This window comes from Canis lupus, chromosome 12 (assembly GCF_003254725.2).
Source record: "Canis lupus dingo isolate Sandy chromosome 12, ASM325472v2, whole genome shotgun sequence".
In the NCBI taxonomy this organism is placed as follows: domain Eukaryota; kingdom Metazoa; phylum Chordata; class Mammalia; order Carnivora; family Canidae; genus Canis; species Canis lupus.
In genome coordinates, this window is record NC_064254.1 from 43,471,084 (window position 1) to 43,487,205 (window position 16,122).

General features: G+C 40.4%; 1 protein-coding gene across 3 annotated transcripts in view; it reads right to left on the reverse strand.

Moving 5' to 3' along the window:
* UBE3D (ubiquitin protein ligase E3D) overlaps window positions 1-16,122 on the reverse strand; it is a 209,498-nt gene that overhangs the window by 26,654 nt on the left and 166,722 nt on the right. For 2 of the 3 annotated variants that reach the window (XR_007401277.1, XR_007401279.1), the window contains one exon: window positions 9,358-9,513. The exons of the other annotated variant lie outside the window; for it this stretch is intronic. The gene's annotated coding sequence lies outside the window, so the exon portion shown is untranslated. The remainder of the gene's footprint in view (window positions 1-9,357; window positions 9,514-16,122) is intronic. 3 annotated transcript variants of the gene reach the window in all.

A 16,122-nucleotide genomic window follows, 5' to 3' on the forward strand; every position in this document is an offset into this window, starting at 1 on the left:
CTCCCAATCTCCATGACTTTTTATTCTGCTGACTTAGAGTTTTCAATATCCAATGAGGAATCATCAAAAGATTTAACAATAATTTGACTACATTGGAGGTGGCAACTACCATCTGTCCATTTGGTCCTCTTGGGGACAATAAATGAAAGCAAAAAAAAAATGTGGTATTTGGTCCTGGCTCCTTAGGGGAAATTGACTGGAGCAAAATGGGAGCATAAAGAAGTCTGGCTAGAAGCTAGTTGATTCCAAGATGGTTCTATTAATCCAAGAGGTAAAGATTAAGAAGGGTCCTTCAATCTGTCCAGGCAGAGTGGACATTAAGAGCTCAGATTCCTCAGGAATGAAGGTTTAAATGAGAAACCAAACAACCTGAGGTGTTTGCTAAAGGCAATATCAAGGCTCATGACAGTTGCATACTTTTTTCTTGCTGTGTTACACATATATTCATATACCTACACAAATGCCCTTCTCTTTCCTTTTCTCTCAGATAGGTAATTTTGTTGTGTTATATTTGTATTGCATGATTGAGATGATAATCTGACTGAGATCCTAAACAAACTTTAATTTCCCCATTGGAGAATTTCTGATCATCCAAAAGATTGCACATTAGCATTTTTTTTTAAATTTAAGTACAAGATTTGATTTTTATTTTTGTGTACATAACACAATACATAAGATAAAGTATATACTTGAATAAATGTTTATTGAATAGGTATATGGAAAGGAAGGATTAATGAATAGGTAGATGGATGAATAGAAGGCTAGATGAATGGATGATTCTGTGGTAATAGCAAATAAGAAATGTATGTGATTTTTTTCTTTTAAGGAGAATTCTAAACTCTGTTTCTTCCTTTTGGAGTTTGTATTGGGCATATATGTTAGAATATTATTATTTATGCCTATCTCTAGTTCATATTATCCATAATTTTATCTGAGTCACATTACAAATAGTTTTCTTCAGATCTACCTTCCAATTCACTATTTTACTATCAGCTCTAATATTCTAATATAATTGAATTTTTATTTAAATGGTTAGTTAAATTTCTAGAGATTTTATTTGTCTCTTTGATACTATCCATGTCATGTTCTTTTATACTTCTCCTTTTAATCATTTTAATACACCTTTTTAAAATCAAATAGATAAATGTAACATCTGAATTTCTTCAGGTTATGATCCTACTGTTTACTGTTTTTGCTGATTCTGGTTCAGGGTGAATGATTCCTTAAATATTTTTAAATTTTAGATTGTGAACTCATCTTCAGCATATCTATTTCTGTGGGAAACTTCTGTGGTCAAGTCAGGGTATTCAATTTTCACAAGTCACCATGGTTTCACTGACCTGTAACTCCTTTTCATGGTGATTCTCGGCTTGTGGATTTATGAACCATCAGAAGAGTATATATTTGAATCAAAAACCCATGAGATGACAATCCCATGATTATGAAATTGTCCAGGGGAATTTTGTTCCCTAGCAGCAAGGCTTAGTTTTAAAGCATCTATGTGGCCTTTTTGTGTGGGTGATATTTATTTTCTAGTCACTCTTATGGAACATGTGGCCCTTCAAGAGTCTTTAAACAGAGACCATCTTTATGCAGAGGTCTTAGTTCTAACTCCTGCTTCTCACAGGCCCCAAGGCTTGTCATCCATCCCTCCATGCTGTTATAATCTAAATATAATCTAAACATAATTTAAATCTGTAGGGTTATCATGACTCTTGGCACCCATGTTCCTATACACACACACACACACACACACACACACACACACACAGCAATAACAGTAGCTGCTACAGTGTCAGATATGGCTTTTTATGCACTTGCTCTCTAAAGATTATGTTTTGTGAACTCATCTATGCATTTAAATGGGAGGTTCAAAAATATTCATTCAAAATTTCTAGGTGTTTTGTCATGGGAAAACTTGCAGCTTACTTAGCATAAAATATTGTCTGGCAACAGAGTCTCAAGTAGTAAGAAACTGGAAAGGTCTCTGAGATGATGAATCTTAGGGGAGGATTTAATTTGCTGAGAAAGGTAAAGAGAAACATGAATGCAAGGAAGGAGAAAAAAGGCGCCCCAGGCTGGAGAGTAGCACTTGTAAAGAACCCATAACAGGAAAAGGTAGCAGTTGGCTTCCATGACTGAAGGGAAAATTGCTGACCCAGGCCAGAAAGACTATTAAATAAAAGACCACAGAAGGGGTGGAATGTGCTGGTATTTGTGTTTCCTGGGAAGTGATTGGAATTTTATATCAAAGATCTATGAGATCACTATAAAAAGAAGTAAACAGTACATGTGGCTTTAAGAATCAGCCTATCTTCCCAGTTACATGGGGAAAGAGACATAAGAAAAAATCCTGACAGCTTTTAAGTGAAAGCTCATTTGACCAAAGGAGATATAACAGAGCTAGCAGGCAATTGTCGAAGTCCAAAAGGAGACTGAACCCTCTGATACAATTTGACATTGAACAAGTGTTGACAGATTAGCATCCACAAGCATTTCTGACAAGATATAGTTCCCTCAGGCTGTGGACAAACCTAGAAGTGGGCACCTGACAGCCTGCAATACACATACCACTGTATATCACCTTGACCGCATTTTATGATTACAAATCAGTTTTCTTTGACGTGCCCCATTTTTCACTGCAGCATCTTCGTCTCAGTGCCTTTATCAGTTATAACTTCATCAGAGCATTTGAGTGCACCATTTACAAAATTGCTTTTTTGCTGAAAGTGAGCGAGTACAAAGCAGTGCAATTCTGCAGAACAAAAGAGAAGAAAGAAGTACTACCTAGAGACTCTAGCACAGATGGCCTTCATTTTTCTAACAAAACACTCCTGTGAGGTGTTTTGCCAATAAATATCTTTATGTTTTACAGAAAGGTGAAATTACCATTGAGTTGATCATGCATTCAGGTTTTCTCCATAGGTGAATTAGAGAAGAAAGTCAAAGGCCTGAAATGTAATGCATGCATGGTGAAGTGTTCAAGTATGCACATTATCCACATGCAAGCTTCTCTCTCAAGTCTGCTAGCTCATGTCATCATCACTTATTCCTATTCCAAATGAGAAATCAGCTCTCTTTACAGGCAGATCTATTTTATGCCCTTCCCTGTCTGTGTTCCCAGCCTTCCTTAATAGACTTCAAGGCCTACAGTAGAGAACTGGCAAATCCTTTAATTTCTAGAAACTATCTGCGCTGTCAGCTCAGTTTTGGCTTTCTCTTCTATTGACAAAATTTGCTTGTATTTATTCTCTCATTCCATGCATTCATGTAATGCGAATCATTACATGAATCATTACTGCAAGATCAGCTCCAATGGATTCATTCACAATTAGGACCCATAAACAATCTATAACACATGAATAAATAACCTGATAAATATTATTTTATTATTTATGAAAACAGCATCATATCCTTAAAGTCACAGATTTCTCCCAGTATCAATCATGGCAAACAGAGACTGGCATTTGCAATGTAGCTTCTGCTATGCCTCAAAGGCCAGATCCCTGGAACCAGATTAGCTTCTTTGTGTTCTAATCCAAACTGTGCCATGAAGCCACTAGGCCAGAGCAGATAATTTACCTTCTTTCTGCATTAGTTTTTCAATCAGCAGAGTGAGAGCAGGCTACTATTTGCAACTGGGCTAACAGAGTTCAATAAATGTCATTGAGCCATGACTATAAATGTTCTTGAAGTATGCCACAGAACTACCAGGTGTTATTGTCCTAACGGCTAATTACTTCAAAGTGTAAATATTTAGTTTAAAAGTTGAATTGAGGCCATTTTTATATTCCAGGGCCACTTCATATAACAAATTATCCTAGCCTAACACAAAATAAACACCTGTCACACTTGGGTAGCTACCAAATCCTATAAACATGAGACACATCATTTATTTAGCACAACCCCCTCCCCCGCCTTCCCCCCCTCCGGCCCCCAGCACATGCGCGCGCGCGCGCACACACACACACACACACACACACACACAACCCAAAAACCTAGCAAATAACAACAAAAACAACCAAAAAAATACCTCCAGCTGCCCTCATGGAAAGTTACTGTCTGGAAGAGTGTTAACTCCCAAGAGTCTTTGAATGGGTGGGTGGCTAACCCTTTCCTGAATCTGTTTTTGCATCCAGTCCAGTGAACTGGAAACAACTAATGATTATCAGATTTCTACAGCCCTGCAGCGACCAGAAACAGCAAGGTGCCCATCTCTGCCCAGGGCGAAGGGGATCATCAACTGATTCTCAAATGATACCACTGTAGTCTGTATTTGTCCTTTTCTCCTTTTCCTTCCTTTTTTGGGCAGTTTCAGAAGATTGATCCATGAAAGCCCCAGTGTTTTGTGCCCCTGAAAGGAGAGCCCTGTTAAACTCAATGTGTGAATGAATCTTTCCTTCACCCATCCTCATTTTTCACTAGCAAATACTACAAGTTGAGCAGGATGGTTGTTAAGTCAACCCTTCTCTGGCTTGAACAAGTGTGGGGGTCTGAATAAGTTATGACTTATTCCATATTCAAATTTCTTTCTCCTTTTCTTCTCCATCTCTCATCACTTACATATTTGATGTTAACATTTTTACAGCAGAGTCCACAGTAATGTTTCATGAGTGGCCTTGCTTAACGGCACTGCCCCCATCACTTACATTTCTTCCCCAGCAACTCTCTCATCACAGATGTTGCCTGGGGCTGGGTAGGGTTGGGGACAGGATCAACAGCTCTCATACACCTATATACCTGGTGATCTGGCAATATGGCCTTTGTGTTTTCAGTTAATGTTTGAAGAACAATTTCTGTAAAAATGTAGAAAATTTATTTTAGGTAAACTAGTACCCATCAGCTCAGAAAATATCATTATAAAGAATTTTGCTCTATTATCTTGGGCCATTGCATCATTCTTCTAGAATTCAGCCAAAGGTTTGTGTTAGTATCCTCAGAGGTTTTGTGACAATGACAGGGTCTGGTGCACTTATGGACTGTTCTGTTTCAGCTGGACCCCATCAACCCATATAACATCAGAAGTACATTTATAATGCCCATCCCTGGCCCAGACTGTGGCCCAAAGTTTTCAGCCATAAGGCCATTTCCACCCACTCCAGGGGCAGCACCTGGCCATATTCCATATCCCTGGTATCCTCTCCTCAGGAGCAAGTAAAAAACTGCCCTGCCTTGTCCACATCACACGAGGAGACAGAATTTCTCACAGGAACTCAACTCAGACCCTTCTTCCTGTCTGCATGGATTTAGATCAAATGGACTTCTTTGGTCAAGTCCACTAGGCCTTGATACATTAATGATCATTAAAAGAATCAGAACATTCCTTGTCTTAAAAAGTCTCACATTTAAATGTGTCTTCTTGCAGAATTCTATTTCAGATTTCAGGAGCTAATTTCAAAAGTTCTTGCTTTCCTTTTCTGCTTTTCTTTTTCATCTTGTTCTCCCTGATTCCAGCCCCACCCCAATTTGAAACTCAATTTATCCTATATCCCTCCTTCCCCTTTGTGTTCCTATTAGAACAATCTTCAACCTCACCAAGGCAAAGAATGATCTCCAGAATAGAGTAGGAGAAATGCAAAAGAGAAAGTATATATATAGCTTAACAAATTATCCCCCTCACAAGTACTCATTCTATCTGTGACTCAGTTTAGCTGCCTGACATCTACAGCTCACTGCTTTGTTTCCCTCAGATCTTCCTCTCTTTTTAAACCTTTTTTAAAGTAGGCTCCAGGCCCAGTGTGGAGCCCAATCTGGGGCTTGAACTCACAACCCTAAGATCAAGAGCCAGTCACTCAACCAGCTGAGCCACCCAGCCTCCCCTTCCTCAGCCCTCTTAACAAGTTGAGCCATATCTTGAAACCCTTCCTGGCACCATCTTCATTTCCCCTCTTTCTCTTTTTAAATCACTTTGCTCTTTTTTCTGCCCCTCACATACTCTGGGGATGGAAACTTCAACATTGCCTGAACTTTTTCTTCTCATCTCCATGACTTTATCCAAACTTTTCACTTCTCCTTTAATTTTTGACCATTTGACTTCCATTTCATCACCTCTGCCTCTCCCATGCCCATCTCTAGAAATGCTTCTGCAGCTGAGAATATACATTTTAAGTTTTAAAGTCTTCTGATTTAGTTCTTCCTCCAAGTGCTTCTGGAACACAGTGGGGATATTTCATGTCGTGATCGAGGGAGTCTTAGAAGTTATATAGTGAGCATCCATTCTTAATCTAAGTCCCAAAGGAAGAAAAATTCCTTAGCAAGAAGAAACCCCAACCATTAAAACTGAGGACCCAGGACTGGAGAAAGTACCCAGCTAAAGAATATTCAGGGTTAGAGAGGGGTCTACAGCAGGGTCTAACAACAGCAAGAGGTAATTTTTTCAAGTTACAGTTTTTCAGTTAAAAAAAAAAAAAAAATCCTGCCTTTACAGGCAGCCGGCATTTTGCAGAGCACGGTGAAGGAAAAGTCTCTATAAAGACTGCACTAAAAGTGAAGTTACATTTGCATATTCACTGACCAGAGGCAATTTGCAACTAATAATAAGAACCCTGAAAGGAAAGAACAAACCCCGCCACTATTTACTGAGTGTTTACCATGTGTTGGGCAGAATGCAAAGTGTTTTACAGCATTATCTTAATTTTCACAACAACTCTGAAATTGAACTATTATTTTAGCAATCTCACTAAGAGAGGAAACAGGTTCAGAGAGGTTAAATAAATTGTCCCAAATCACACAGTATATATGTAACAGAATCCAGGTGGTTTCAACACGAAGCCTACACTCCTGGCCCAGAATCATGTGAGACAAGAAGTAGTCATAGGACATAAGAAGGATCTGGACAATACAGGAGAGAAGTAATCTAAAACAGAGCCTTCTCATCCTATAGGACGATCATCTAATAGTTCATGAAAAAGAACATGGTTTTGACATCAGAACCCCACTCAGTATATATCATCAATGTATATATTTAAACTTTATATAATAGAATTATGTCACTCTCTTTACAGAAGGTGGGCTCAGACCTTCTGAATGAATTATTTTTATATCTTCATAAAATTATATGTTAAAGGACCCCTCTGTCTATTGTCAAAAATAGCTACATGAATATTTCAGCCAATACTCTGGTAGAAAGAACAGAAAATTAGACAAATAGTCCCCTTGCTACAGAATTAATAACTTAAATAGCATTTTAACTTGGTGTGCCAATGAATACTCTAGTTCATATTGTGTTATGTAACGCAATTCTATATTATCTTGAAAAGAAACAAGAAGTTCTCACTTTTAATCATTTTAAATCATATGCTAACATTTTCTCGTTTAAACAAGAGGATTTTTATCCTCTATATATTCTTTGCAAAGTGTTCTAGTGCCTGAGAAATTATTTCAGCTATTGCCAAAGCATGATAAGACAGAGTGATCGTGCTATATTATATTTCATAATCACAGCTCTTCTTAGCTCATAATCCTATTAATTCTTTTGGTCTACTTCCTTTTTGGTAAATATTTGCACTCCAAAGTATTAGCATATGTACCTAGATACATACCTTCTAATTCTCCCTCTTGGAATCTGATTAGAAAATGTGATGGCACCATTAAACATTGTAAACTCCTTAAGTTTACACAACTTATTAATGGTGTTAGCAGAGTGCTGGGTGCAGTAAAAGGTACTTGGTAAATATTTGTTTACAAACAAATACTACCAATACTAGTAGTAATAATAATAATAATTAACATTTCCTGAGGGAAAGTAACAATTTCCCATGTGTCTGTCATTGTTCTAGGTTTTAAATTACTTTTCTCATGTGAACCTCATAAGAACACATTATTTCTATTTTCCCAATACGTAAATTCAAATTTGGGGAGGCCAGTTCCTTTCCCAAGATCCCACATCCAATAGGTGAGGCTGCCAGATTCTGTCCCAGGCATATCTGATTCCAAAGCCCAATGCTGAAATACTCTACTATCATCTCACCACCCTCTTATCTTTCCTAAAACCCTGCTGAAAAACTTTTAAGCTTATCATTTTCTTTCACATTTCCTTGCAAAATGGATATATTTACAAATTTCACTGCCCATACCCCTCCAATTCACATACATGCTCCTGCAAGGAAATGTCAGATCTTACCTCATGTGCTATCACTCTTCCCAGTGCTGCACTGCCAAGCATTTAACAATTGACTCTGCGGCTAGAGGATTCAAAAGGAGCCCTGATTTGTATAGCATTTGTCTGATTTCCATGCTATAAATTCTGCTACTATGAATGACTATGGAAATGATGTCACTGAACACAGGGTCAGAAGGAGATGTGTATAAATGACTTTATCTGGTGCCCATGTACGTCAGCATACCACCAACTCTTCTCCATACTCAGAGTGTGGAGTTGGAAAAAAATTCAAAAATGTGCTCCGTTAGGATTAGCTTTGGATGAGCAAAATGAATAGGAAACACATCTGTTTCTAACACTGACATACTGTCTGATAAATTTAAGTGGTTTTTTTGCTCTTCTAGATCAGTGGTTCTCAAACTGTGGTCCCAGACCAGCAGCATCAGCATCACCTGGGAACATGTTACAAGTTGCAAATTCTGGGCCTCATCCCAAACCTACTGGATCAGAACTCTGGTGGGGGTTGGGGGACGTCAGCAATCACTGTTTTAAGGAGCCTCAAGGTGGTTCTGATTCACCATAAAGTTTGAGAGCCACTGTTCTGAATTTCAAAATCTCACTTCCAGTTCAACCCACAAGGTAAAGAAGTCAAGGCAGAGAAAGCTAATGAGGGGGAACCCTAGGTCAATTTTAATGGAATAAGTGTAGGTGGTCACAGGCCTGGCAAGCAAGTATGTAATGCAGACTGCAAAGAAAGGTCTCACTTACCACTTATCCAAGTACCACTCACATCTGAGTCAGAAGTGAATGTAAAACTAACTTGCAGGAGATCTCTTCAAAACAGAGAAGATATTCATTGGCTCTTTGAGGCTCATCCCAGAAGCAGTGTCTTAGCAGGTATCAAAAGAGAAAGGATCCAACTGAAAAGGCTCACTCTTTAGTCTTCAGTTGAAGGAGCTCTGTACTTTACATATGTGAGTTGAAACACAAGTTCCCTAGCTAATTACCACCTGGGTTTATCCTGGGTTCACTTGAGAGTAACTTTTTTTCTGCCTTCCTCTGTAGTTCACCTGCATCAGATTCTCCTGAAAGGCTTGTTAAAACACAGATTGCCAACTTCATTCCCCTCCCCTGCCTCAACCAGTTCCTATTCCAGTAGGTTTGGGATAGGACCCCAAATTTACATTTGTAATAAGTTTTGGGTGATGTTGAAGCTGCTCCTATGGGATCTACCCTCTGAGAACTACTGGCCCTACCTGTGTGCTGTATATGCGCTCCCACTCTGGACAGTGCTCTTGATTTGCTTAGGAGCTGTTGGATTTTACCCAGAGGCCACCTGATGGAGCGGTAGGTGAAGACATGTGCACAGTAGAACCGGCAATAGCAAAGCTTTCATTTTGGTAAAGCCATCACTGCAAAACAGAACCACAGTTTAATCAGAGCCATAATTGGCATATTGCATAAGGATTTTCATTTACTCTGCTGCATCTCATTTAACTCTGAAGAGGCATTAGCTGCAGACAGTTTTTAAAGGAAAATGTTTATAATTAAAGCATATACGTGTAATCAATTTTGGCTTATGGGAAGGCTTTTCTAGAAATCAAAATGCATACTGGCATCAACACACAAATATTCCAGAAACAAACATTATGTAATTTACAAGGTATTCACTAATATACCAATATACTATTTCCAGCGTCTCATTCAGGAACCAGCTGATAATTTGTCTGTGAAGACTCAGTGTTCCTATTACTAAAATGACCCAAAGGCAGCAAAGTAGTCAGTACAGCCTGTCTTCATCATTCTGCTCCTAACCACATAAATAACCAAATAGCATTCATTGAGTTTGCAGATGGCATCAAGCCAGAAGAGAAATTACCCAAAAGGGGAGAAAAATATTTTAAGTATAGTATGACTTTAATAATTTGGAGCAAAGAAGAGAAAATATAACAAACATTATCTGAGCAAGGCAATATATTGAAGGAGAAAATCCAAACTGCAAGATAAAAAGGTCAATATACATTCAAGTTTGCCATTTATTTGTTTACTCAGCAATTAATTATTAAGCACCTATTATGTGCCAGGCTCTGGGGACACAGTGGTGAGCAAAGTAAATATTGTCCCTCACTCATGGAGCTCACAGACAAGAGAGAAGAAAGGCCTTAAACTAGTAAATAAACAAACAAAAATGTAATTTCCAATCGTGGTCAGTGTTTTGAAGGAAAAGAGCAGACTAACAGAAAAAGAACAGCTTGGTGTGTGAGGAGGGACTATTTAGGTGGAGTGGTTGGTTAGAGAAGCTTCTCTGAGGAGCAGACATGAGCCAGAACGTGAAAGATGAGATACTGTCAGCTTTGAAAGAACATTACTCTAGACAGAGAGAACTGGTCCAGGCCAGGCCAATATCCTGCAGTAATTCCTTGGGCAGGAAAGATCAGTATCAAGGCTTTTCCTAGGAATGGAAAGACCAGGGTGGCTTGAGCACAATGAGCAAGAGAGAGGGTAGAGAGAGATGAGGTGGGAGAGAAGGCATCCAGGGAAACATGCATCAGCAGCCAAATAACATTGTAAATCTGGGGATCAGCAAACTTTCCCTATAAATGGCCAGGTAGTAAATAGCATAGGGTTTTATGGGCCCTAAGGTCTTTGTCCCAAGTACTCACTCAACCCTCTGGTTGTAGCAAGACAGCAGCCTTCCACAATACTTAAATGGATACTTTTTTGTGGTTGTGCTCTAGTACAACTTTATTTATACAAACAGTCAGTGAGTGTACTTAGACTGCTTTCTTACGGCCCCAGAAGCACACAAGCAGGCATGAGACTGTGCTAGAAAACATAAGTAGGAGCAGGAAATTAATTTCCTAAATGAATCAGACCAGCTACATTCATCAGGCCATCATTCCATGAAATGTCTTCTTTGGACTCCACACTTAAAGTGGGATATAATTAAACAGGTATAGGTTTTAAAATAGTGATGATTACAGCTTTGGAAAACTCTGGCAAAGCACAAAGGTTGAATGAGTTGATGAGTTCAACCTGAAAAACAGAGAAAAGTAGTAACATCTTTTTCATGTGTCCAAAGTGTTATTTGGCTGTAGGTGTATCCAACTGTTTCCAGTGTTCCCGGAGTAGAAAGATATGGGAATCAGAGGGAAGGGAGAAGTGAGAGAAGGAACTGGAAGTGAAACTGGCAGCCTGACCAGGCCAACCTGTGAAGAGTGGTCCCCACTGGCTCTCCTCCCTGTGTCTGTTGCACACAAGTCTACTCAGGAATATTTTAATCAGTGTGTCTCAGATATACTACTGTTTGAAGGAACATCATATTATACAACTATTCAAGTGAATAGTCCCCTAACGTATATCCATTTCTAAACACTGCGTTTTCCTATTTGCAAAGAAGCCAGCATGTATTGATCACTACCTACATGCCAAGTGTACTAAGCGCCTAACACGCATTGTCTCGTTTGCTCCTCAGGAAGTCAGTATTATTTTTGCCCTCATTTACAAATGATGGAGTCCTTGCTGTTATCCTCATTTCCCAGAAAACTTAGATTTAAGGATATTAAATAATTTCCCCCAGGCCAATTAGCAAATAAATAGTAGACTCAATTTATTTTATGTTTATAATAAAGTAGATTAAGTGAGGAACAGCTGTATTTACATTTTTGAAAAATAGCACTGCATAATATAAATCATAAAACTGTCACTTTTTTGTTCAAAGGGCCAAAGGTTAGAATGTACTTTTGACTTTAGCCAATTGAGTGCATCACAATTCTGTAAACCTTTCCAGAAGATCAGTGATTCCTATTTATTGTCTATGTGCAAGTGAGTATTAGGTGAAGAGGCTCTAATCTTGGGATATTCAAGATGTAGACTTAATTTTCTAGGCTTTCCTAATATCTTTTGCAGTAATTAGGGTTTTAAATTTCTTGAAGCATAGGAAGTGTAGTTGTTTTATCTAAAACAACTCTGATACTTCTAGTATCTAAAGTATTTGTGGGTCTGTGTCTGCTGTCTCTTATTCTGTTCATTCTTACTCTTGTGTCTTATTTCTTTATAGGCTTAGATATCTTTTACTATATGATGCTCATTTCCTTCAGAAAATTATTTGAGGGGGTGCCTGGGTGGCTCTGTCAGTTGAGCATCCAACTTTTGATTTCAGCTCAGGTCATGATCTCAGGGTCCTGGGATCCAGTGCTGTGTCAGGTTCCATGCTCAGCGGGGAGTCTGCTTGAGGATTCTCTCTCCCTCTGCACCTTTCCCCACTTGCTCAATCTCTCTCTTTCTCAAATAAATAAAGAAATCTTAAAAAAAAAAAAGAAAGAAAATTATTTGTGAGAATTCTTTGAGGCCTAGGATGAAGGTGCACTCCCCCAGAGAGAATTGGAATTTACTCCTTCTAAGTGTTTGGAGGCACTGTCCATTTAAGGCCACTTAATTTTTTTTATTTTTTAAAAAAGATTTTATTTATTTATTCATGAGGAACACATAGGCAGAGACAGAGGCAGAGGCAGAGGGAGAAGCAGGCTTCATGCAGGGAGCCCGATGTGGGACTCGATCTCAGGACTGCAGGAGCACGCCCTGAGCCAAAGGCAGATGCGAGGGGGAGGAGCAAGATGGCGGAAGAGTAGGGTCCCCAAATCACCTGTCTCCACCAAACTACCTAGGAAACCTTCAAATTATCCTGAAAATCTATGAATTCGGCCTGAGATTTAAAGAGAGAACACCTGGAATGCTACAGTGAGAAGAGTTCGCGCTTCTATCAAGGTAGGAAGACGGGCAAGAAGAAGTAAAGAAACAAAGGCCTCCAAGGGGGAGGGGCCCCGCGAGGAGCCGGGCTGAGGCCGGGGCGAGGGTCCCCAGGACAGGAGAGCCCCGTCCCGGAGACGCAGGAGCTGCACCGACCTTCCCGGGGGAAAGGGGTTCGCGGGGAGTTGGAGCAGGACCCAGGAGGGCGGGGATGCCCTCGGGCTCCCGGGGACACTAACAGAGCAACTGCGCGCCGGGAGAGTGCGCCGAGCTCCCGAAGGGCTGCAGCGCGCACGGCGGGACCCGGAGCAGCTCGGGGGGGGCTCGGGCGGCGGCTCCGCGGAGGGGGCTGCACGGCCCCGGGAGCAGCTCGGAGGGGCTCGGGCAGAGGAAGAGGCTCCGTGCGGAGGGGGCTGCGCGGTTCCAGGAGCAGCTCGGAGGGGCTCGGGCGGCAGCTCCGCGGAGGCGGTTGCGCGGCCCGGGAGCGCGAATCCAACAGCGCAGGCTCCGGAGCACAGGGCGCCGGGACACAGCCCAGGATCCCGCCTCCCCCGGGACAGGCAGAGGCCGGGAGGGCCCAGGACAGCGAGGACGCTCCTGCCCCAGCTGAGCACATCAGCGGCCCCGCCCCGGAGCCTCCAGGCCCTGCAGACGGAGTTCCTGCCGGAGCTGAATCCAGGTTTCCAGAGCTGCCCCGCCACTGGGGCTGTTCCTCCTGCGGCCTCACGGGGTAAACAACCCCCACTGAGCCCTGCACCAGGCAGGGGCACAGCAGCTCCCCCAACTGCTAACACCTGAAAATCAGCACAACAAGCCCCTCCCCCAGAACACCAGCTAGACGGACAACTTCCAGGAGAAGCCAAGGGACTTAACGAACACAGAATCAGAAGATACTCCCCTGTGGTTCTTTTTTTTCTTTTTGTTTTTTGTTTTTGTTTTGTTTTGCTTTTTGATTTGTTTCCTTCCCCCACCCCCCTTTTTTTCTCCTTTCTTTTTCTTTCTCTTTTTCTTCCTTTTTTTTTTCGTTTTTTTTTCTTTTTCTTCCCTTTTTTTTTCTCTCTCTCTTTTCTTTCCTTCTTTCTCTCCTCTCTTTTTCTCTTTTTCCCAATACAATTTGCTTTTGGCCACTCTGCACTGAGCAAAATGACTAGAAGGAAAACCTCACCTCAAAAGAAAGAATCAGAAACAGTCCTCTCTCCCACAGAGTTACAAAATCTGGATTACAATTCAATGTCAGAAAGCCAATTCAGAAGCACTATTATACAGCTACTGGTGGTTCTAGAAAAAAGTATAAAGGACTCAAGAGACTTCATGACTGCAGAATTTAGAGCTAATCAGGCAGAAATTAAAAATCAATTGAATGAGATGCAATCCAAACTAGAAGTCCTAACGACGAGGGATAACGAGGTGGAAGAACGAGTGAGTGACATAGAAGACAAGTTGATAGCAAAGAGGGAAACTGAGGAAAAAAGAGACAAACAATTAAAAGACCATGAGGATAGATTAAGGGAAATAAACGACAGCCTGAGAAAGAAAAACCTACGCTTAATTGGGGTTCCAGAGGGCGCCGAAAGGGACAGAGGGCCAGAATATGTATTTGAACAAATTCTAGCTGAAAACTTTCCTAATCTGGGAAGGGAAACAGGCATTCAGATCCAGGAAATAGAGAGATCCCCCCCTAAAATCAATAAAAACCGTTCAACACCTCAACATTTAATAGTGAAGCTTGCAAATTCCAAAGATAAAGAGATGATCCTTAAAGCAGCAAGAGACAAGAAATCCCTGACTTTTATGGGGAGGAGTATTAGGGTAACAGCAGACCTCTCCACAGAGACCTGGCAGGCCAGAAAGGGCTGGCAGGATATATTCAGGGTCCTAAATGAAAAGAACATGCAACCAAGAATACTTTATCCAGCAAGGCTCTCATTCAAAATGGAAGGAGAGATAAAGAGCTTCCAAGACAGGCAGCAACTAAAAGAATATGTGACCTCCAAACCAGCTCTACAAGAAATTTTACGGGGGACTCTTAAAATTCCCCTTTAAGAAGAAGTTCAGTGGAACAGTCCACAAAAACAAAGACTGAATAGATATCATGATGACACTAAACTCATATCTCTCAATAGTAACTCTGAATGTGAACGGGCTTAATGACCCCAACAAAAGGCGCAGGGTTTCAGACTGGATAAAAAAGCAGGACCCATCTATTTGCTGTCTACAAGAGACTCATTTTAGACAGAAGGACACCTACAGCCTGAAAATAAAAGGTTGGAGAACCATTTACCATTCGAATGGTCCTCAAAAGAAAGCAGGGGTAGCCATCCTTATATCAGATAAACTAAAATTTACCCCAAAGACTGTAGTGAGAGATGAAGAGGGACACTATATCATACTTAAAGGATCTATTCAACAAGAGGACTTAACAATCCTCAATATATATGCTCCGAATGTGGGAACTGCCAAATATATCAATTATTAACCAAAGTGAAGAAATACTTAGATAATAATACACTTATACTTGGTGACTTCAATCTAGCTCTTTCTATACTCGATAGGTCTTCTAAGCACAACATCTCCAAAGAAACGAGAGCTTTAAATGATACACTGGACCAGATGGATTTCACAGATATCTACAGAACTTTACATCCAAACTCAACTGAATACACATTCTTCTCAAGCGCACATGGAACTTTCTCCAGAATAGACCACATATTGGGTCACAAATCGGGTCTGAACCGATACCAAAAGATTGGGATTGTCCCCTGCATATTCTCGGACCATAATGCCTTGAAATTAGAACTAAATCACAACAAGAAGTTTGGAAGGACCTCAAACACATGGAGGTTAAGGACCATCCTGCTAAAAGATAAAAGGGTCAACCAGGAAATTAAGGAAAAATTAAAAAGATTCATGGAAACTAATGAGAATGAAGATACAACCGTTCAAAATCTTTGGGATGCAGCAAAAGCAGTCCTAAGGGGGAAATACATCGCAATACAAGCATCCATTCAAAAACTGGAAAGAACTCAAATACAAAAGCTAACCTTACACATAAAGGAGCTAGAGAAAAAACAGCAAATAGATCCTACACCCAAGAGAAGAAGGGAGTTAATAAAGATTCGAGCAGAACTCAACGAAATCGAGACCAGAAGAACTGTGGAACAGATCAACAGAACCAGGAGTTGGTTCTTTGAAAGAATTAATAAGATAGATAAACCATTAGCCAGCCTTATTAAAAAGAAGAGAGAGAAGACTCAAATTAATAAAATCATGAA